The sequence below is a fragment of the Panthera tigris genome, chromosome B3 (genome assembly GCF_018350195.1).
Source record: "Panthera tigris isolate Pti1 chromosome B3, P.tigris_Pti1_mat1.1, whole genome shotgun sequence".
Taxonomy (NCBI): Eukaryota; Metazoa; Chordata; class Mammalia; order Carnivora; family Felidae; genus Panthera; species Panthera tigris.
The window spans coordinates 111,613,575-111,629,950 of record NC_056665.1 but is presented as its reverse complement, the minus strand read 5'-3'; the positions used below and the strand labels follow the sequence as shown (position 1 = coordinate 111,629,950).

Genomic DNA, 16,376 nt, shown 5'->3' with positions numbered 1-16,376 from the left:
AGCAAGGAAAAAAGTCATAACATTTTTCCTTCAAGATTCTTTAGACATTATTTTATTGCCTCCTGGCACTTAATTTAATAAATTTCTTCAATGATTTTTGAGTAACAACTATGCATCATTGTATAGGAGACACCTAATGAGCAGAAATGGACTTCACAGAGCTTACAGCAAGCTGGAAGAGAGAGACATTAATCAACTAATCATACAAACAAACCATAAGAGACTCTTAAGGACTGGGAACAAACTGAGGATTGATGGTGTGGGGGAGAGGGGAAGGTGGGTGATGGGCATGGAAGAGGGCACTTGGTGGGATGAGCACCGGGTGTCGTATGGAAACCAATTTGACAATAAATTGTATTTAAAAGAAAAAAAATCGTACAAACAAAAACAACAACAACAAATAACTGTGGTAAGGCTTTGAAAGGAAGGTACATGAGACTCATGACAGCATGTAACAGGAGAACTGCCCTGGTCAGGAGGTCAGAGAGGAGTCCCTCAAGAAGTGGCCATGAAGCAGAAGGAGAAGAGCACTTCAGGGAGAGTGAGCTCTAAGTGTAAAGCTCTTGCGGTAGGGTACCTCATGGCACCCGTGAGGAACTGAAGAAAAGCTGATGTGTTTAGAGAGCAGAAAGAGGTGCTGGAAAGGGAGGTAGGAGCTGGGCTATGGAAAGTCTTACAAGCCATGCTAGGGATTTTACGTTTGTCCTGAGAACCATGGGAAGCAAGTGGATGATATAAATATGGTAATGTCATATCAGATTTGTATTACGATGAGGTCAGTCTGGATACTGTGTGGAGAATTGCAGGCAGAGGGGCAAGGGTGAAAGTAGGAAGACCAAAGAGGAGTCATTGACAGGAGACTGGGAGAGAGAGATTCTTGGGCTAGAGAGAGAGTGGCTGGAGAGATGGAGAGGGGGGCATATTTGAGAGTCATTTGGGAAATAACTAGACAGGACTCCATGATCAATTGGATGTGAAGGCTGGTGATGGAGAGGAATATGCCAAAGACAAGTGCTCATTTCTGTCTAAATTTACTCTGAGGCTGATGGGGATACCCATGGAGATGTCATAGGAAGAGAGCCTGGTTTGGAGAAAATATCACAAATTTCACTGAGGCTGGGTTAAATTCAATGATCATTTGAAATGTTTAAGTGGACATGTTGGATAGGCAGTGGTTCTGCAGACCCAGACCCAAGGAGATGTCCAAACAAGAGATTTCAATCTGTGAGTCAAGCTACAAAATCCCGAGATCAATGAAAAGCAAAACTCCAGGTCTTCCTGGAGCATATAGCTCTGAACTTGGACTAGACTGAACATAGGTGGGAACAGAAATCAGAGAAGCCTCCTAGATTTAGCATTTCTATCCTGGTATTTCTACCAAGAATATCCCTCTGTCTGTTTTAGCATATCCTCAGATAGGAAACCCTTCTTCATGTTCTGTTAGGGAAACACAACCCAGGCCAATCTAGAACAATTCCCTTGTGGGCCAGTTAACTTCTCTTTGTTCCTTTGCTGACACAATTTTGGAAATGCCTTGCTTTTCTTACCGATCGGGCTGACCAAGAGGATAGGGAGGATCACTCGAGTTACTGAGTCTGGCAGCCCAGGGAAGGTGATCTGAGTAAGGCCTGTGTTAGGACAGTTGCTTTCCAAGACCAAGCTGACTAGAGTAACATCTAAGTGTTCCCCCAGATCCTTCATTCCACAAGGCTCTAGCAGCATTGGATACATTAGGAAGGAAACACATCCCTGGGAAGGGAATGAAATGTGAGTTCATGATGTATTATCTAGGTTGAAGACTCTCGTGACCAGGAGACAGCCAGTTTGGAGTGTAACCCTGGACAGACCCCCTCTGTGTTTGGTGACCAGCTTTTCCAAGCAGCTATGGGACTAGATCTGTGGACGGGGGACTGAGAGGCCCATTGCTGCCTCTGTCTCCAGTGCGATCTTGATTAGCACCAAGAAGTGCTCTCTCTTAGGGAGCTGGAGAATTCCTGCTGAATGAGCTGTTAAAAACAGATGTGGGGGCGCCTGGGTGGCTCAGTCGGTTAAGCGTCCGACTTCGGCTCAGGTCACGATCTCGCGGTCCGTGAGTTCGAGCCCCGCGTCGGGCTCTGTGCCGACGGCTCAGAGCCTGGAGCCTGCTTCCGATTCTGTGTCTCCCTCTCTCTGTGACCCTCCCCCGTTCATGCTCTGTCTCTCTCTGTCTCAAAAATAAACGTTAAAAAAAAAAAAAAAAAAAAAAAAAAAAAAACAGAAGATGTGGGGTCTGGACATTAACGAATGCTGACATGAGTCATGCTTATATTTCTTATCTCAATTAGATTCTCCCTCTTCTTTGGAATCCAGCTACCCCAGCTGCTGGTGGTGGTGTCATTAGCTGGAGGCTGACAGCGCCCCTGGAACTGAGCTTATTAAGAATAAATGAACCTTGGGTTCAGAACCCTTAGGGGTCTGGCTTTCTGAAGCTAGGCACAAATAAAAACTCAGCTGCCTAGGCTTTGCATTATTACATTTTCTGGGTTATATTGGTCTCCAGGGAATCTGCTTGATGCATTTCTAAGTTGTTTGTTTTGTTTTAACAGAGGAGATCAGATTTTAAACAACCCTCAATTATCAGAGAAGCCTCCTTTAAAGTAGGAGTTTGGGGCAACATAATGACTATTTCAAAATGCCCCTTTGTCAGTCAATGTGCCGGCTCCTCAAGCCTTGGTCCTGGCTGCTAACTTAAGTGTGCAGCCACAACTTTTTGCTCCAGTTAGCATTTGTTGGGTCCAACACAGCTATAGGCTGGGAAATGGTTTCTAATTTTCCTGCTGCCTCATCAGCAACATTGACAGCTAACTTCCAACTGCTGAGGCTTTACTACTTCTGAAGATGTGAGAGGCAGAAAAGAGCACAGCTGGGCCCCTCATCCCAGGTGGAGCCGCAGGACCGGCAGATAGAGGAGTCAGCTTTTGACTGTTCACTGAGGACCATTTAATCTGGAGGTGATTTCGGGGAGGTGAAAAGTGAAAGGCCCAGTCGTGGTGTCTGTGACTTACTGCCCTTTCAGGAGTGTGCAGCCAGGCTCAGCACTTCCTCAGCTAAGTATGATCTAAAGGTCTAAGGGGAAACATGTTTCAAGAGGATCAGCTGTTGGGGTGAGGCAGAAGGACAGGTCAGGCCATGGGGTTGTGGTTGGACAGGCTGTCCATGCCACATGCCCATGCCTCCCTTTTCTTGTCAGCACTGCTTCCAAGAGACATTAGAGCTCAGCCTGAGGAAACGGTGGCCGGGACATGGAACCATGGTGCTTTCTTGTTATGTGTGGTTGTGTGGGCGGAGGAGGCCAGCGGAAGACTTTCTAGGTTGGGGTCTTTGTTGAATTATTGGATAATTATGTCACGGCCACCTGTTCGCCTGTTTCTATTTCCCAAAATGAATGTTTACTTTAGAAAAGATCCCCTTTACTGTAACAGCACTTGCCCCGGAAGTACGCGCCCAACAGTTCTGTTCCGCGCAGGCCCTTGCTCAAAATTTACCAAAAGAGTGTAATTATGCAACTGAAAAAGTCTTTAAATTGGATCATTCAGGGAAATGCTGGGAAGCTACTCAAAACAAGGCAGGTGTGAGTGGAAAGGAATAAGACTGATGCTAACATTTTTATATAGTGCACAAAACAAAAGCACGATTCTGAACTCTGACTTCCTTCTTCCCCAGCTTAACGTAGTGTAATTGAGGCAGAGCCCTGGATGCTTTTCACTGGAGCAGGGCTCTATTTTGTGTTGCAAACTCTCCTGGAAGGTCCCTGTTACTTCTTGGTTGTTCGTTTATCATCCCTAAGGAGGAAAGTTCTCTCTGATCTGGGGCTCATTGATGGAGAGGGCAACAGTTTCCTTCTTACATCTTCCCTGGGCATGTGACTGCTTTTAGAATCCTCTCAGCTCCTGAACTGGAGGGTTGACTGGAGTGCATAGTCAACTTGCTAGCATTTTGCAGTCTTTTGTTTTTATATTTTTCTGAGTATTTCCCATGACAAGAGTGGATCAGGTTACCAACTTCTGTTTTATCTAGAAATCATTTCCCCCATTCTTCTTTTTTTTTTTTTAAGTTTATTTATTTACTTTGAGAGAGAGAGAGAGAGAGAGAGAGAGAATCTCAAGCAGGGTCTGCACCACCAGTGCTGAGCCTGACATAGGACTCAAACCCACGAACCACTAGATCATGACCTGAGCCAAAAATCAAGAGTCAGATGCCTAACAGACTGAGCCATCCAGGTGCCCATCCCCATTCTTCTATCAATCCTTTCTCCTCACATCTTGTGGCAGATTTCTGAATAAGGATCTAGGATGGACTAAAAATTATCTAAGTTTCCTAGTAGAATATTAAAGGTGCTAGAAGAGTTAACATGGGCATTTGGCAACACAGGTATTTCTGACATGGGGGGGCGTGTCACACAAATTAGAATGTACATTTCAGGCCACTGTTCTGTTCACACTCATCGCCTTAGGACTCCATGCACTTCTTTCAACAATGATGCCATTGCTCAAAATGCCCACACATCTCCTCTTCTGCAGTTCTCTCCAAGCTCGTTGGCAAATCATACAGGAGAGCCTGTCACAAAATGGCACACAGTCTTTTACCATTTTTGGGGTCAAGACCTGTATTTATTTTCCAGTATCACATGACCAGATCACCTCTACTTACCTTTATCTATAAAAATGGGCTCCAAACAACTTGGGTTTCTCAAAATAAAATGTATCCTTAAAGGATGAATATTTATCAGCTACTATTAATAGAATTCTAAAGAAAATGTCATAGGCTATGAAAGTAATTCCTACGAAGAAGCTCCATAAATTTTTCAAATGGCAATAGTATTTGACTGGTATAAAAACTCCCAAGGAGAGTTCTTAGGGGCAAATAATACTTGTTTAGATGTGTAAGTTCTGATAAGTCGGTTAAAAAGAGAGTCTCATTTGGTCTGGGAAACAAGATAAGTTGGTTTAAAAGATTGTCTCATTTGATCTGGGATGTGAGATAAATGGATCCCGGCCCTGCCAGTGAACATGGGCAAAGTGCTTAGCATCTCTAGATTTCTGATTCGTCACATTTAAAATGAAGGGTTTAGATTAGAAAATCTCCATGGACTCTTAGCTTCAATACACTATGATTCATTCATTAAACATTTATTGGGCAACTACTGTGTTAGATACTGCTGCAGAAAAAGTGATATAAACTCTTTATCCTAAAAGATATCAAAATCTACCCAGGAATATAGATGATATACAATTTTTATATCATTGATATCATTATATGATATCCTCTGTCATATATTCTACTATACAACATAGTATAATATTTGTTGTTGTATAAACTGGCTACTTGTTCACCAAATATTTTTCTTTCCCTCCTGGGGACTCTTTTCCCAGACTCTCTTGCAATTAATTATGTGTGGCCAAATGACTAGAGTCTGACTAGTCAGATGTGGGGCAGAAGTGACATATGCCACTTCTAGAACTGGTCCATGAAACCCTCCCATGTGTGAACCTTCTCTCTCTTTCTCCAACTATTATCTCCACAGAGTCAGAGGAGCATAAGTCCTCAAGGTGGAAGGAGCCTGGGTGCCTGAATAACTGTGTAAAACATAGGGCTCCCCCACACATCCTACCAACCTGCATTGGAATGTGATATGAGGGTGATATAGCATTTATTGAATTAATCCACTCTGATTTTGTGACAGATGGTTACAACGGTTAGTTTACCTGTCCAGTGCACTTATATTATAAAGGAAGAGGCTATAAGTCCTTGGATAATGATGGTAAAGGAAGATAGCTGTTACAATGGTGTTTCAAGTGGGCAAAGGGCTAATGGGACCCCTGGGGAAGAGGATGCATGTATAGAAGGAAGAGGGTAGCATAGAAAGGGGGATAGACTAGCAAGGAAAAGATAATAGCATAATTACCAGAGTGGTTGATTGCTTGACCCCAAGATGTCTGTCCGAGAAAAAAAAATTACCTGGAAAAAAATGAGCTATCCAGCACTTTTAGAAAAAGTAGGGAGGTAATGGCCAAATGATTCTTATTTTATCATCTCTCCAACACTTGCAGGACAATAGGAATTCTTTCAAAACCATTCAGTCAAGAGCAAAGCCTGGGTAACTGATAGGAATGATATCTGAAATGATGGCTCTAAGACATGATTGCCTCTTGCAATTCAGAATCTGATGTGTAGCTACCTTGAAGTTTAAAAAGCCATTTTTAAAAGGATTTTAGACCATATTAACAATGATAAAGATGAAACTTAAGTAGATGCTCAAAGTCATCTAAAAGCCAGTGTATCTGATTACTCTTAGCTCAGTTGTAAGAAGAATGCCATTAAATTCATAGCAGTGGTACATTGTAGTATATTGTGGAATAATGTTCCCCTCCCCAAATTTCCACATGCTAGTCCCCAAAATTTGTGAGTATGTTTCCTTACATGATAATAGGAATTTTGCAGATGTCCTTAAATTAAGGATCTCGAGATGAGAAGATTATCCTGGTGGGGCGCCTGGGTGGTTCCGTCGGTTGAACATCTGACTTCAGCTCAGGCGATGATCTCACAGCTCATGAGTTCAAGCCCCGCGTCAGGCTCTGTGCTGATAGCTTGGAGCCTGGAGCCTGCTTCGGATTCTGTGTCTCCCTCTCTCTCTGCCCCAACCCACTCGCATTCTGTCTCTCTCTCAAAAATAAATAAACATTAAAAAAAAAATTTAAAAAAACATTCTCTTCCAAAAAAAAAAAAAAGATTATCCTGGAGTATATGGGTGGGTCCAGTGTAATCACACAGGCCCTTAGAAGAGGGAAGAAAGTGTGTCAGAGTCAGAGAAGGAGCTGCAACAACAGAAGTGGAGGCCAACATCCAGAAGTGGGTGTGGGACCCCATGTCAGAGAATACAGGTAGCCTCCAGAATCTAAAAAAGGCAAAGCAGGGGTTTTCTCCCAGAGCTTTTAGAAGGAACACGGTTCTGTCAACCTATTTTGGACTTCTGACTTGCAGAACTGTAAGATAATAAATTTGCATTTTTTAAGCCACTGAGTTTGTGGTAATGCATTATAACAGCAATAGGAAACTAATACATACATAATATACTGTGGCTTTTGCATTCTCTTCTTTTTCATCCATACAATTTTGTATTGTTTGCATTACTGTTCTATTTCTCTATCCTCTATCTATCTAAGTATGTATTCTTGTGTGTGTGTGTGTGTGTGTGTGTGTGTGTGTGTGTGTATGGATATATATAGTGTATCTATACCTCATGGATATTTATACTAAGGGTTTTATAAATAGTAATTCATTTCATTCTCTCATAATTACTATTAAGGTACTACTATTAGTTAGGAGGAGGTAAGAACTATTATCTGCCTTTTATAGGTGAAAAACCTGAACTTAAGTAATTTGTCTAGGAGCCAGCAGAGTAGGATTTGAGTGAAGATCTGGCTACTGCAAAGCAAATGCTCTTATCCACTATGCTTCATGGAGTTCACTGACTTGAATTACACCTTTAAAACTCTGACTTTTACGACTACTTTTGCCTTATATAAATATTTTACCCAAATTGCCTTATTGTTGCCATACGCTTACGTGAATCATGTAGGTTAATTTTAAAAACTTGGATGCTCACATTCCATTTCCATTCCTGGCAAGCTAGCACATGGAAGACCAAACCTACTGTTGTGAGTAACCAGAAAACATGAATAATAACAAAACAAAATTCCATGTTTGAGACTTGGGGAGGGGGGGTGGGTGGCTACTAAAGCAGCCAGGACAGGATGGCCAGGAGAGAAGGGAAACTCATCAAGGTAAGCTGGACAATCTGTGCTAATTTTTAACTGGGGCATTTGCCAATTTCTGAGTGGTCTGGGAAGAGGGACTGAGGGTAAGAGAAAAGGTACCTGTGAAGAGAAAGAGGTTGAGCAGTTTTCAGCTGTGTTATGGTGCTTGAGAAATGATAGTTGAAGTTCAAGGGTACTGAGTAAGCAAGGGCTTGAAGATGTTGCTGCAAAGGGAAGTGCAGAGAAATCAGCCCAAGAGTCTGAGTTGCTTCTCTTTGATGCTTTTGCTAAGTAGTAAGTGGCACTGGCCTAGAGAGACAAGAATCAATCAGGAAGCAGCAACCAAGAGCATGCCTGATTAGGCTCCTACTGGATCCCACCATCCCACAGAAAATAACTACAATCTTCTAGAAGGGGGCAAGGCAAAGTCTGAGGGGAGGTAAAACCTTCAAGAAGGGACAAATAAGGAGGAAATCCCCATTTTAATAACTTTTAGCCTGATGGCAGACTGAAGTTAGTGTGTATGAGATGACAAAACTCTGATACAAGATCTGTCCTTCTGTCTTTCTGTCCCAAAGAATCAGAGGACACAGATCCACAATGACTGGAGAGTGAGAAAGGAGAGCATAGGAGCCCCAAATTCTGTGTATAAACTCTGCCCAAGTTTGTGGTTGGTCTATGAGCCATGCATGTCAGGGACGCACTCCAAGCACCACAGAGAAAGCCAGTGCCTCAGATGTGAGATTTGAGTCCAAGAGACAGAGTTCACAGTTTAAGTCCACTCAATTTCACTGACCACTAAAACAAAACATCAGCATTCTTTGAAGGAATAAAAAATGAATCCAATATCCCTACAATATAGCACTAACAAGGTTAATTCAATTCAAAATTACTGGACATGTGAAGAACCAAGAAATGTTCCCCAGTCTTAAAAGAGAGAAAATAGAATAAAACCCAGAGAAATTTCGGATCAATCCTTGGAGTTAGCATACAAAGATTTAAAGATAAATGGCCATTATAAATATTGTCAATGAAGGAAAATATTTTTGCAATAAGTTAAAAGAAAGAAATCTCACTGTGAAATCTATATAAGCACAGTCCCAGAAAGAAGAGGGACACCAAGGTTAAATACAAAAAGGTTATGCCGAGGTGCATCAAAGACAAATTCCTAACACCAAAAATAAAGAGAAAATATTGAAAACAGCCAGAGAAATGATGTATCATAAAAGTGACATAAGAGAAGAAAAATGATGTGAATTGTCATTCTCCTTTCATCAGAAATGATAGAAACCAGAATATAGTGGAATGCCATCTTTTAAAAAAAACTTTTTATTTTGGAATAATTTTAGACATACAGAAAAGTCACAAAAGTGGTACATGGAGTTTCTGTCTACCTTTCACCCAGCTTCCCCTTATGTTAACAGCATATATGAACACTGGATTTATCTGCTTGTCGAAGAAATACACTGCTCCTTCAGAAGATAACTGTGAGTTTAGGCAAGATGTCCTGGACCTCGGGTCAGAACTACACTAAAGTATGGATATGCAGGTACTTGCTGTTGGTAAAGCACAGTGAAAGATCAAATAGATGTGGGAACGTTCTTATGAAGGTTAAAAACTGTCTAAAAACCCAGGTGGGCTTCTGACTTTATCTCAGTGCCTCATATCATTGTGCTTCTTATCTTTAGTCCGTCACTCTAGACACTTCTGTTCGCTGGGTTCTAGGGCTGGTCTCTCACATTCCACCATCCCATCCTAGGGATTCACTGGCAGCCAACCTCATAAATCAGGAGTTATCATAGACTTCCTCGTGAGATGTCCAAAGGACAGTTGTGAGTTTGCTTTGCTTCACTGAGAAAAGGTCAATGGAATCCTAGACATGAAATTTCTGGGTAACACACGAAATCTCTAAATAATACGTGAAATTCCTCACTCCAACTATACAGCTGTGGCCTGAGATGAGGAAGTAGAGGAAGAAGTAGGATTACTACAGGTTTATGTTGGGTCCTAGCTAAGCTGGCTGCTTCTGGCTCCAATTCTCTCCATTTCTTACATGTTGACAAGAGACAAATGTTAAAGTTCAGGGAGGAAGCATCTCAGTGAAGCCTAGCCACCAAAATGTGTGCCCAAAGCTGGGATAGATTTTTCTTACTCTTTACACCAAAGGATTCACTTAAAATAAAAAGGAGAACACCTTTCCAATGTGCTTCTGAAGGTAAACTTGAAGCAAACTTTGAAACCTGTTCGAGAAATCCTGGCTTTTTATTTTTCCTAAGTGGTGAAAAAAACAAACAAACAAAACAAAACAAAGCAAAACAAACAAACAAAAAACAACAACCTTGTTAACTGGGCATCCAGACACAGGAGGGTATGGAAATCTCTTCTTCCGTGTCGCCTCTTTCTTAGCACATTTTGATTTCTTCAGGCTGATTTTACATAAAATTGGAAAAAGACCAAAAGCAAGGCTACATCGTGCACTTTTTTGAGAACTTACTGGGGAAGGCACAGGTTGGAAGTCAGACTCCACTTCAGTCCTTCTTCTGTCACTTACCAGTCGTAAGACTTATTTGTCACCTATGGAAGAGGGAAAGAACACAGACAGATACACCAGACAGAGGTGTTCAAGGCGCGCCCCCACCCCCGGCCCTGCTCGCTCTCCTCTCTGTACCTGCTCCCTGCTCTCTCAGGGAGCTCAGCCTCATCCTTACCCTCCATTCCAAACCTGTATAGGTGCAGCTGCCTGCCTGACAGCTGTACCTAGGTGTCCCAGAGGGAACTGAACCTCAACACACCCACAACTAAACTCCTGACTTCCCCGAACCCGGTCTTCTTCCCATCTTCCCGATCTGAGAGAAGGTCTCTGTCACCGATCCAATTGTGTAAACCAGAAACCGGGGAGTTCATTTCAGTTCCTCCCACCCTCTCTGCTCACCCTGCTCTCCTGCTTCCAACCCATCCCAACCACTGTCAGTGTTAACCACCAAGTAGCTCTTTAATCCATCCCGCTGTGTTCCAGCCCACTGCCACCACTCTGTTGCACTTTACCATGACATTCCCATCTAACTGACCTCCCTATAATGAATTATTCTGGTCCTCTACAGTCTCCTCCTCTGCCCTGAAACCAGATTGATCTTTACAAAATGCTGATGTGATCATATCATTTACCTGCCTATGCCTTTCAGTGGCTTCCCATCACTTTCAGGATAAAGACCAACATCTTAACACAATTATCAAGGACTGCATGTGGTCTCACATTCTTTGTTCATTGAGCTCCACTTGTCAGGGTCTCCTGTCACATATTTTTGCTGTTTTAACTTTTTTTTTTTAAGTAAGCTCTAGGCCTAACATGGGGCTTGAACTCACAGCCCCAAGATCAAGAGTTGCCTGCTCTACTAAGCCAGCCAGGTGCCCCTGTTGTTTTAATCTTTTACGCTGACATAATTTCAGACTTAAAGTAAGACTGCAAAAATAGTACAAAGAATTCTTGTTTACCCTTCATGCATATTCCTCTAATGTTACATTTTACTATATTTATCATTCTTTCTATATTCTTCTGTACTTTTTAGGGCATCAAAAAAATTAAATATCATCCTGTTTTCTAATTTACAAACCTCTTTCAAATTTCACTAGTTATCCCATTAATGTCACTTATAGCTAAAGGAAATAATGTTTTCTTCTCAAGTATTCAGGATCACACATTCTACATAAATTCCATTTCTCTTCCAACTCCTTAATCTGGAATACTTCCTCAGTCTCTCTTTGTCTTTTATGACACTGGTGTTTTTAGAGTCCTGCTTTAGAATGTCTCTCATTTTGGGTTACCTGATGGTTCCTCATAATTAGATACAGGTTATACATTTGGGGGAGGAATATCATAGAAGTCGCTTAGTGTTCTTAGTGCATTATGTCAGGAGGCATGTGATATCAATGTATTCTGTTACTGCTGATGTGATATTAACTTTGGTCATTTAGTTAAAGTGATGTCTATCAAGTTCCTCCATTGAAATGTTACTATTTTTCCCTTTGTAATAAAAAAAATCTTATGAGAGATACTTTGAGACTAGGTAGACCTGTTCCTTATCAAACATTTCATCTGATATTAGAATCCAATGATGATTACTGCATGAAATAATTATTACTAGAGTGGTTGCCAAATGGTTCTTCTTTCATACACCTAAAAATGCCATGTTCTCTCCATCCCAGCGCCTTTGCATGTTATGTATTCTACTCAGAATAGCCTCTTCCTCCTTTTCAACTGGTTAACTCTGTTTGTTTGTTTGTTTGTTTGTTTGTTTGTTTGTTTGTTTTCAGATCAAGTGTCATTTTCTTAGAGATGCCTTGCTTGGTCCTCCCTCATTAAAGGTCAGGTTTCTCATTTGTGCATTCTGATAGACATCACATAGTACTTTATAGAACTTGTAGTTATAATTTTGCATTTATAACTAGGTAATTATTTAATTAAGTATGCATCCTCCACTAGACTGGAAACACAGTGAGCCAGTGGTGGTGGCCAATGATACAATGGTTTTCATACACCATTGTACTCCCCATCCAAGCACAGGACATACATACGTAGGCTTCTCATTAAATTTACTTGATTGAAGGAATGAGTGAATCTCATGGAGTTCTTGTGAGTATTGAATGAAATAAGATATGTAACATTCATAACATGTATTAGAATCTTAATAAATATTAAGATCCTAGCCTCACTTTGGGTCAAACATTATATAACAGGCAAATTACTTGTGCCAAGCAAAAATTTGTCCCTGGAGGTGAACTTCTATATTCTAAAAATTGATCTTCACTTGAACTTTACTAACACTTCTGTGGAAGCAAATTTATAAAGAGCAACTCAGGCTATAATATAAGGTTACACTTCCTTTCTTATCCCCAACATATGTTGAAATGAACTTCTGCTTGCCCAGTTTTAGAAATTAACCCCTTCTTTTCTACCCTCTTAAAGTGACCCCTAAGTATTTATCAGATTCTGCAGACAATTGACTCACAGACTCACAGTTGTCTGATTCAGACAATTGACTCACCATTGTCTCTCAAGGGCTTCTAGTCTGTCCTCTTTGCCCTGCTGACACATAGCCTCTGTGGCTCATGACTCTTGTGAGAGAGCCATTCTGTTTGGTACAACTGTCCTCCATGGGCAATGTCCACTGATGCCCCTGCTCTGGCTCTGGGGGAGGGGAAATACTGCTCCCCTCTCCCCTCGTCTAAACACCCAAAGGAAGGGTTGGGGGCTTCTGATTTAGGGTGTGAAAACTACTCACTCATGGACTCCCCTTATTCCCTGAGTCCCAGCTGAAATTCAGGATTTAGAGAAACACAAAAAGGAATAGATTTATGATGGTAAAGAGTGTGGAAGGAGAAATCACTGGTGAATAAATAAATGATTTCAAGAAATTCTCAGAATAGGGAAGATTGGAATGTGTTGATTGGTGAGTGAAGCAGAGGAAGCTACCACAGGGCTTGAGGAGAGGTGGAAGCTGATCCCATAAAACCTTGAAGAGGTTCTGGACTCTGAGTTAATACATATGGAGGGCAGTGGTGAGAGGGAGCTGCAGAGAGAAGGACTGATTGAAGCTGAGAGAAGTCCACCCCCTACTCCCCTTCTCTTTGGCCTCCCTTTATAGAACAACTAGTAGCTTGAATTTGCACCAAGACTAAAAAGCAAATAAACAAAAACTTAAACAAAAAGCAAAACAAACCCAAACTGAGAACTCTGCTCTTTCTCTAAATAAAGAGAACAAGCAATCTACAGAGAGTGAGGACTCTTGGGGATTATTGCTGCCCCAGAACCAAGCATTTTTTCTTCTGGAGTTTAGGTAGCTTATTCCTCACTGATCACCCTAAAGAAAAGCCTTCTATTAAATATATCCTATTCAGATACACAACAGTTACCATCAGCCTTACAATTCAGGACAGAGGTCTGTTGGGAAAATAATTATATAGTCCTATAAAGTAGCAGAAAGAAATCATACCAATATCAATGCAAAATGAAGAAGACTTTTTAAAAATTTTTAAGGAAAGGGGCGCCTGGGTGCCTCAGTTGGTTAAGCATCCGACTTCGGCTCAGGTCATGATCCCACGGTTCGTGAGTTTGAGCCCTGTGTCGGGCTCTGTGCTGACAGCTCAGAGCCTGGAGCCTGCTTCGGATTCTGTCTCCCTCTCTCTCTCTGCCCCTATCCCACTCATGCTCTGACTCTTTCTATCTCTCACAAATAAATAAATGTTTAAATTTTTTTTTTTAATTTTGAAGGAAAAAGAAAAGAGTTTACTTGAGCCCAAGTTAGGACAGCTGCTTAGGATACACAATTTTCATAAGGAAGACAGTGCTTGAGGGAAAGAACATTTGGTACAGAGGTTTTGTTTGTTTGTTTGTTTTCCTTTCACATAAAGAGTTAAAAATCACCAGGGCACCTGGGTGACTCCATTGGTTAAACATATGACTCTTGATTTTGGCTCAGATCATGATTTCATGGTTTTTGAGTTTGAGTCCCGTGTTGGGCTCTGTGCTGACAGCGTGGATCCTCTTTGGATTCTTTCTATCTCTGCCCCTTCCCTGCCCAAGCTCACTCTCAAAATAAATAAATAAACTTAAAAAATATTTAAAAGAGTTACCAACCACCATGATGAAGGACATTCCAGAAAGTTGCAGACTTTATCTTGTGTTTTTAATATGTTCGAGGTTGTATGACTTTAATATCATGGGAATCAAGCAGTTTTTAAAATTTTTTCTTATCTTTATGTTTGGAATGCTTCTTTCTGGTTATTATTGTTTTTTTTTTTTAAACAAAAGAAGATGTATAATGTGTTCTGGGGGCATAAATAGACCCCATGCTTTGAATTTTTGCCAAGTAACTTTGACCTTAGTAAATGCTAGAGTGTAGCTTCCTTAGGAACCTGAGAGTAGGGCCCACAAACATGAAAATCTGAAATTTTCCTTCATTTTATCACCAACTACTTAGAATAATCAGCCTTGTTTCTTATTGTAGAATATGAATGAGTAGTAAACAAGAGGAAGAAGAACAGTATGTAAAAGAAGGACCAAAATAATTATAATGGACTCTGGAGGAGCTATTTCAGGAAACAATAACTTTAAAAAATCCGATTATGCCTTCATAGACAACTGAGAAGACATTGTATCCAAGACAAGAATAGGGTGAATAATATAATAAATGGTCAAAGAATGAACTCTTGTAGTAAAAAAATCATGCTAAAAACTTTAAAAATTAGTAGCAAGTGTTCACAATAAAAACAAAGCAATATTCCAAACTATAGAGCTAAAAGGTAGGCAGAAAACATGAGGGGAAAAAAATGAAAAGGAAAAATCAATCCAGAATTCAACATATGACCAGTAGTAGTTCCAGAATTTAAACTATAAAATACAGGGTAGTATTTTTTTTTTTAATCGTGAGGAAAATTTCTAAGAGTTGAAGACAAGTACAAGTCTTCAGTCTGACAGGGCTCATCAACTGCTGAGCAGTATAAAAGGAAAAAGATCCACACATAAATAATTTGACCAAACTCAGAAAGGTCAGAATAAAGAGAAGACCCTCAAAGTTTTCAGGGTGAAGCAAACTAGCAAATCAATTAGCCTGCTTTGAAACAAAAATCAGTGGCATCAACAACACTGGATGGTAAGTTCATGCCACGAAGTTCTAAGGGAAAATTATTTTGAACTGTGTTTAATTTGATCTAGAATTTTGCATCCTGCCAAACTGTCAATCAAGTGTGTGGGGGGGGGGTGGGTAGGGCAGTGAAATACCTTTTAAGATACACAGGGACTCAGAAAATATCTACTTGGCAAAATAAGGGAGTAAGTCTAGCAAAAGCAGGGAGAAAGAAAGCCATGAGTAAGGAAGAGTGTTCTAACTGGACAGTGTGGTAAAGGAAAGTCCTAGCATGGCAACTGCATCAGGCCTGGAGAACAACTGATCTGCAGGGAGAGAAGGCCCTTGGAGGTTGTCTTTGGATAAAATAGGGATTCCATGAAACACTAACATTGAGAGGCAGAAAAAAATTGAGGATATTTTAACAGTTTATTATCTTCTTTCAACAAGAAAAACAAAAGGCAATTAGATATCTTGGAAAAAATAGTTTTATAACAAAGTCATGGGTGACATGTAAATGTTTATTATATTGTGACCTAATTGGAGCATTGGCTGAGTGTCAGGACAAATCATCTATTTGACCTTGACACTAACAACATTCTTTTCCAAATGTCCCAAGGGTCATGATATTTTACCTATAGAGAAAGAAAAGTAATTATATGATACCATTTGGCTCTGTAGTGATTAATATTTAGATAGTAATTACAACAAAAAAGGTACTTACTGGCTTGTTAACTTTAGACTCACCCTGTAAACACAATTTACATGGTTTGATGTAAAAGCAAATATGGATAACAACAGAAGTATGGGTAAGAAAACAAGAGAAGTAGGTTAGGAACAGTAAGATCCTCAGAGTGGTAGGTGGTGGTCAAGAAATACTGCCAAAAGTTGATGGAACCACAAAAAAATAGATGTATATGTATATTATTTAAAACTATACTGACTGCCAGCAGATATT

General features: G+C 40.6%; 1 long non-coding RNA gene across 2 annotated transcripts in view; it reads left to right on the top strand.

Annotated features, from left to right (window-relative positions):
- The window catches only part of LOC122239279, a 79,409-nt gene that overhangs the window by 57,418 nt on the left and 5,615 nt on the right, over window positions 1-16,376 (top strand). For both annotated transcript variants that reach the window (XR_006218229.1, XR_006218230.1), the window contains exon 3: window positions 9,221-9,345. This is a non-coding gene — a long non-coding RNA (uncharacterized LOC122239279). The remainder of the gene's footprint in view (window positions 1-9,220; window positions 9,346-16,376) is intronic.